The sequence below is a fragment of the Orycteropus afer genome, unplaced genomic scaffold, assembly GCF_000298275.1.
Source record: "Orycteropus afer afer isolate SDZICR_OR568_19922 unplaced genomic scaffold, OryAfe1.0 scaffold01179, whole genome shotgun sequence".
Lineage (NCBI taxonomy): Eukaryota > Metazoa > Chordata > Mammalia > Tubulidentata > Orycteropodidae > Orycteropus > Orycteropus afer.
This window is the reverse complement of record NW_006922766.1, coordinates 1-7,023: the sequence shown is the minus strand read 5'-3', so window position 1 is coordinate 7,023 and position 7,023 is coordinate 1.

Sequence of the window (7,023 nt, the reverse complement as noted above, 5' to 3'; positions counted from 1 at the left end):
GCAAGGAGTAGCTGGTGGCCTATCACTCACATATAACTGGGGAACATGATCCCAGAGAAAATTATAACAGGCAGAAACTTTCAGGGAAAAGCAATGTTTAAAATTTTTTAGAAGTATCATATCTCAGGCCAGAAGTAGAAAACAGCTTGGGATATGGAAATCAGAAAAATCAACATAGCAAACCAACAGACTGTTGGTTCACACCAGTGCAGGAGTCAGTAACCTATGCCTCATGGTACAAATCTTACCATCACCTATTTCTATAAATAAAGTTTTACTGGAACACAGCTATACCCATTCCTTTGCATATTATTAATGGATACTTTTTGTGCTATAACAGCAGAGTCATAGGTGTGACTGAGATCATATGGCCTGAAAAGTCTAAAATATTTACTACTTGGCTCTTTTCAGAAAAGGTTTGTCAACTTCTGACACAGATAACATCTGTGAGGGAAGCATATAGACATGAAGTACTATTGCAAATAACATGAATAACTCCTAGAGACACAACAAGTTGTTGCATGGAAAAAGCAACAGCCTGGAAGGCACCACATGAGACTGAGTTGGGAGTAGTTTTGAGATGTGTCCTTTCCACTCTACCATATTTCCTTGGATGTTTTATGGCTTCGTTGATTGTCACTGTGTCAGGATCTCAGGATATTCTGAATTCCTACTGGGTTGAGGATAATAGGAGCTGGTGACTCTTTGCCTTTCCCAAGTGTGCCCTCTTCTTCCTTTATATCTCAATAAAGCAGCAATTTAAATCAATGGAGAAAAACTCAGAAAAGGCCTGTGCCCTGGGAAGATATGGAAAAAGGTTAGCTCAGATACAAGTCACTTGTTGGAATAGTAAACAGAAGTGAATGATCCCAGATTGTGATGCCATGGTCTTCACTGTATGAAAGTTTTGCTCATTGTACCAACGAATGCAATTAGTCAAAGCAAAAATACTTAGAGGCATACAAATCTGACATGAAAGAGGTAAAATGTTAATTATTTATAGAAATGATTAAATACTTAGAAACCCTATGAAATCAGTTGAGAAACTTCAAAAAAATTAAAAATATGTCTATGTTGTGTCCCTTTTAGAGTGCATATTGATAGGTCATGTTTCCTACTCATTCTGTTACTCTCTGTCTCTTGACTGGTATATTTAATCCATTCACATTCAGTGTAATTTTTTATATGTATGAATTTACTATTTTGCTCAAGTGTGTGTGTGTGTGTGTGTGTGTGAGTGTGTGGTATTGATGGTTTCTTTGTTCCATATATCTTTTTCTACTATGCCATTTTACTTATGGATTTTCTTATCATTTACTTCATTGTGATTGTTTTAGTGTTCACTAAGATTTTATGATTTTCTCCTTTTTTTATTTTAGTGAGAAGGTTTATTAATTTTCTTTGAGGTTATGCCATAATTTATTATCTTCCAAAGTTTAAAGCAGTTCTTTCAGTCTTGATATTGTCTTGACTTCCTCTCCATTTGTAAATTCTGTAATTACATCATGTATTCCCTCTTTTTGCTTTATAGATATAATGTACTAATTGACATCTCTGGTTCCCTATTTTCAGTCTTGTAGGTTTATTTCATTTTTTATATTTCTACATCAGGCTGATTTCTGAGTGAAGTTGCCATGTGTCTTAATCTCCAGTTGTTGTCTGCCATCGTTGGTTCTCTGTCCAAAGAACTCCCTTTAGCATTTCTTGTGAGGATGGTTTAGTTTTTACAAATTTCCTTAATTTCTGCTTATCTGGGAATGTCCTAATTTCCCCAGAGACAATCTTTTTCTGGATATATAATCTTTGATTGGCTTTTTTCTTTCTTTCTGGGTTTTATATATGTAATTCCATAGCTTTATTGCCTGCATGGGTTCTGCTGAGAAATGAGAGCTGTCTTACTGGTTCTCCTTTGTAGGTGAGTTTTCATTTTTCCCTGAACTGCTTTCAAGATTCTTTCTTTGTCTTTGGGTTTCAGAAGTCTGATTGGTGATTTTCTTTTGTTATCTATCCTACTCACTTTTTTTTTTCTTTTTCAGTTTGTTGAATGCATGTTTTCTCATCTTTCATGATATTAGGGACATTTTCTTCCAACAAATTTTCAACAGTTTTCTCAGTGGCTTATTTGTCTCTTCCTGTTGGTGGCGAAATGCCTAAGGCATTTAACTACTAACCAGAGGCTGGTGGTTCAAACACACCAGCCACTCCTTGGAAGAAAGATTGGGCAATTTATATCCATAGAGATACTGCCTTGGAAATCCAAGGAGGGGTCACTATGAGTTGGGATGGACTCAATGGCAGTGAGTTTGGTTTGGATTTTTAGTTCTAGCATTCTGATCACATGTAAGTTGTTCCTCTTGATGGTTTCCCACATAATTCTTAGGCTATCTTCTTTCTTCTTCTTCTTCTTTTTTTTTTTTTTTCATTCTTTTTCCTCATTTTTCCTCTAACAGATTACTACTAAGAGTTTGTCTTTAATCTCACTAATTTTGTCTACCATTGATCAAATTCTACTCCTTTGTCTTTCCAGTACCAAAATACCAAACTCACTGTTGTCAAGTCAGACTCAAGTCATAGTGACCCCTCCTATGGGGTACAGAAGTAGATTGCCCAACCTTCCTTCTGAGGAGTGTCTGGTAGGTTTGAACCACCAGCCTTCTGGTTAACAGCCAAATGCTTTAGGCACTATGCCACATTATGCATTACCTATCTCTGAAATTTTAGTATTAATCTTCTGGATTTCTATTTGCTGTTTTAGAGTGGTTTCTTATTTTGCACTCACTTTGTCAGTTTTTCTTATATATATATATTTTAAATTCTTCTAGAGATTTGTCTGTTTTCCTTGATTTTGTCTGTGGCTTCCTCAAAAATTTCTCTTAATCCACTGGAAGTGCTTAAATATACTAATTTTTAATTCCTTACTAGGTAGCATTTCTTCCTCTGGAAGATTTTGTTGTCCTGTATCTATTCACTAGTTTCAGCTATGTTGTCCTGTTTGTGTGTGTGTGCAAGTGTGCGTGTGATGTGAAGTTGTTTGCTGTCTCCAAGACACCGTAATGTTAGTGTATTAATATGTTGATTGTATGTTGGTTTGCTCCACCCTGATTTTTTGTTTTGTTTTTTAATATATCTGGGCAACAGGGCGGGCATGTTACTTTGGTCATTAATTTAGTAGCACGAGGCTGTTCACCACCTGCTTCTGGTAGATTTAGTAGAAGTTGGTAGTGTGTACGTGAGTCTTTAATAACCAATCATGCAGAGCAGCTGGGAGCAGGCTGGGTGGGTGTTGACCTGTTTGCTGTCACTCCAGTGATGCTGGAGGGGGTGGTGGCATTCCAGCAGTGTGTGGATGGCAGATGTGGTGGGAATGGCTCGGTAGGATCACTGGCTCCCAGTGCTGAAGAAAGACAAAACACACACATATACACACACACACACACACAGAGGAGGAGGAAGAGTGGAGACCTAACGAGAAAGAAAAAAAGGAAAAAAGAAAGAGAGAACAAATGAAAACAAACAAAAACAAGTGCAGCACACTACTGGCACAAGTGCTAGGCTCCAAACATGGCTACAATGGAAATGTGACACTCACTCCACAGGAGGAGAGTGCATCACCAGATGCAGAAGGTCAGGGGTGATATTATTTAACACAGGATTGTTGGGAGTTAAGGGATTCGGTGACCTGGATACCTCCAACTATTAGAAAAACAAAAACAAAAACAGCCTACAGTCACCAGGGGGGGGGGGGAGAGGGAAGAAGTGACAAGAAATGAAAAGAGAGAAAAAACTGGTGCAAATGTTAGTCACCAAACACAGCTACAGCAGAAGTACAGAACTCACTCTGAGGGAGTGTGTACCACCATCCACATAGAAGTGGAGGCAGACACTAATGACCACGGAGAGGGTAGGTATGTATTCCATGGTCTTAAAAAAATGGGGGGCTGGTGAAAAGTAAGAAAAAATGAAGAGGACAACAAGGGGAAAAAGAGGAAAGACCTAAGAAGGAAGAAAGAAAAAGAGACAACCAGCACAATACTGGCAAAAGTGCCAGCCAGCAAACACAGCTGCATGAGAATGCTGTACTCACTCCTCAGGTGTGCACACCTCTGACCTGGGAGGGGCAGAGGCAAGAGTTCCTACCGCATGGGCAGTAGACTTAGGGATCGCACCCACCAAAAAAAAAAAAAAGTAAAAAGGCAAAGGAAGTGAAAGGAAACAAAGAACAGGAAAAAAGAAAAAGGGAGAATATGGAAGAACTAAGCAGAAAGATAGAGAAAAAAGAATGGCAAGTCACTAGCAGTGCTGTGTGGGGGTGAGGGAAGTTTGGGCAGTGGGTGGCTGCATGGCAGGTGCTGTGCCTCTGATCAGCAAGAGGTTGTACAATGGGTTAGGAAATCAGACTTCTCTCGTTGCCTGATCACTGATGTGGATGTTGGTGCAGTCCTAGGAGAGTGAAGCCAGTTATCTGGTTCCTGTTCCAGTCAGAACTCTGCTTGTGATAATTCAAAAAGGCTGTGATGTGCCTGCTGGCAGTTTTTCTTTGTTTATCATTGTTTCCTTTCAGTCTCTTGCTCTCATTGATATTTGATCTACTTCCTAATACTTTTCTTTGAAGCTCTGTGTTCCAGGATTGTCATTCATAGCTGTTTCACTTGTTTTCTTGAGTCTTTGTTGTAGAGAATCTGGACAATCGATCTACTTCATCCACTGTCTTGGTTCTTCCTCCTTTCTCACATACATACTTTTTAAAGAGCATAATGCTCAAGGCATTTTGTTTGTTTGTTTGTTTTTTAGTTAAGCTAAACTATTGCTTGGTTTTAAGATGATTTCAGGGCTATTTTTAGTTTAAAGACTACCTCAGGGCAATGCTTTCAGGGGTTCATCCACCCACTAAAGTTCCAGAAAGTCTAGAGTCCATGAGAATTCAAAACTCTGTGCTGCATTTTCCACTTTCTGATCAGAATTCTTTTATAAAATCATTGATTAAAATGTTCAGTAATAATAGCTGTTCATTATCCAGTTCTTCTGGTCTCATAGCAAAAGAGGCAGTTGTTCATGGAAGCAATTGGCCACACATTCCATTTCCCCCACATATTCCTGATTCTCCTTCCTCTGTTGCTCCCACAGAATAGAGACCAATTGTTGTGTCATGGATGGTTGCTTACAAGCTTTTAAGACCCCAGACACCATGCAATGAATTAGGAGGTAGAAGAGAAGCCCTCTGAGCTATCTGTGATCTTTTAAGCCTCTCTGTTATTAGCTGGAACCCATGAGTAGTTCAATTCTGGGCCCAAAGGGTGAGTACACAGTCTTGGAGGTTTCACCAGTCTCTATCACACCAGTAAGCCTAGTCTTTTTTTTTTTCTCATGATTTTGAGTTTTGATCCACATTTTTCTCCCACTCTTTCCAGAATCTCCTATTCTGATCCCTTTCTGTGTGGTTGACAGTGATAGCTGGGCACCATCTAGTTCTTCTGCTCTCAGGGTCACATAGGCTCAAGTTCACATGGGCGACTAGTCCCTTGGACTAATATCTTCTGAACATCTTTGATTTTCTTCATTCTTCTTTGCTCTGGACAAGGAGAGACCAATTGTTGCATCTTATTTATTTTTTATATTTTCAGGTACTTTATTTATTTTTTAAATTGGGCTCTAGGTGCAAGTTTACAGTGCAAAGTTTGTTTTACATTCAACATTTTGTGTACATTTAGTTTCACTCTCCAATTACCATCCCCAACCCTAACCCAGTCTCCTCCCATCCCTGCCCAGTAACTCCACCCCGTGCCACTCAAAATTATACACACCTGTGTGTCCTGCATTTCCTCCGTGTGAATGTTGCCCCTCTGGTGTCCAGTGGTTGATTGCTCCAAGGGATGCATCTCCATAGAGTATGTGGGTGCATCACCCTGGGTTGAGTGCTCTGCATGTACATCTTGTTTACTACTGGGCTGAGAGCCAGCCCCTGGGAGTGAGTTTTATTCCAGGCCCAGAATGCATCCCAGGGACATAGTATTGGAGGTCTCACCAGACTCCATCCAACCGGTAATTTTGGTCATTATTGAGTTTTTGGATTTTGTTCCACATTTTTCCTCCCACTCTATCCAGGATCTCCAGTTTTGATCCTTTCATGAGTGGTTGGCATCAGTAGCCAGGCACCATCTAGTTCTTCTGGTCTTGAGATCCCTCATGTCCTAGGGCCGATTGGTTCCAAATGCCTTGATTTTTTGCACTATTCTTCACTTCTGATGATAGGAGACCATTAGCTGCATCTTAGATGGCCACTTGAAAGCTTTTAAGACCCCAGTCTCTACTCACCAATGTAGGTTGAAGAACAAGATTTTTTTTACTTATTTTGTTGTTCTAATTGAGTCTGGTGTCCTCCAATACTATGGCCCTGAGTTGGTAGATCCATTGGATCTCTCTCCCACAGTGTGGCTGTCTGTGAGGGGTTACTCTATGTCTGTCTTCTGTTGTTTCTGTAAGGATTGTAGGTGTTTTGTATCACTGGTATCTGTGTATGATTAGCCCCAGCTGAATCTATCCTTGGTCTAGATTATAATCCTGTTCACTGACCCCCATCTGATCTTCACAGATATTTGTGTGTTTATCTGTAGCCTGGTGTTTGGTGTTAATGGTAATAAAGTATTGTGGATATACTGGTATTAACCTCTGTCATTTATATCTTATGTGCACAATTCGGTGTCCTTCCTTTTCCTAATGTTATTATGGTTATATACCATACCATCCCTTACCCACATCAGATTGTGGTCCCCAACTTGCCCGAAATTAATCCCTTCCCTTCCCTCTGCACCTCGGTAACCACAAAGTGAGTTCCCTTCCTTAAGCAAACCCTTCTTTGCTTTTTTATGGTAATGGCCCATATAATATTTGTCCTTTCACGATTGACTTATTTCACCCACTATAATGTCCTCTAGGCTCAAACACTATGTGAGATGGTTCACATATCCTTCATTGTTCTTTAATGTAGCATAGTATCTCATTATGTGAATGTACCATAATTCGGTT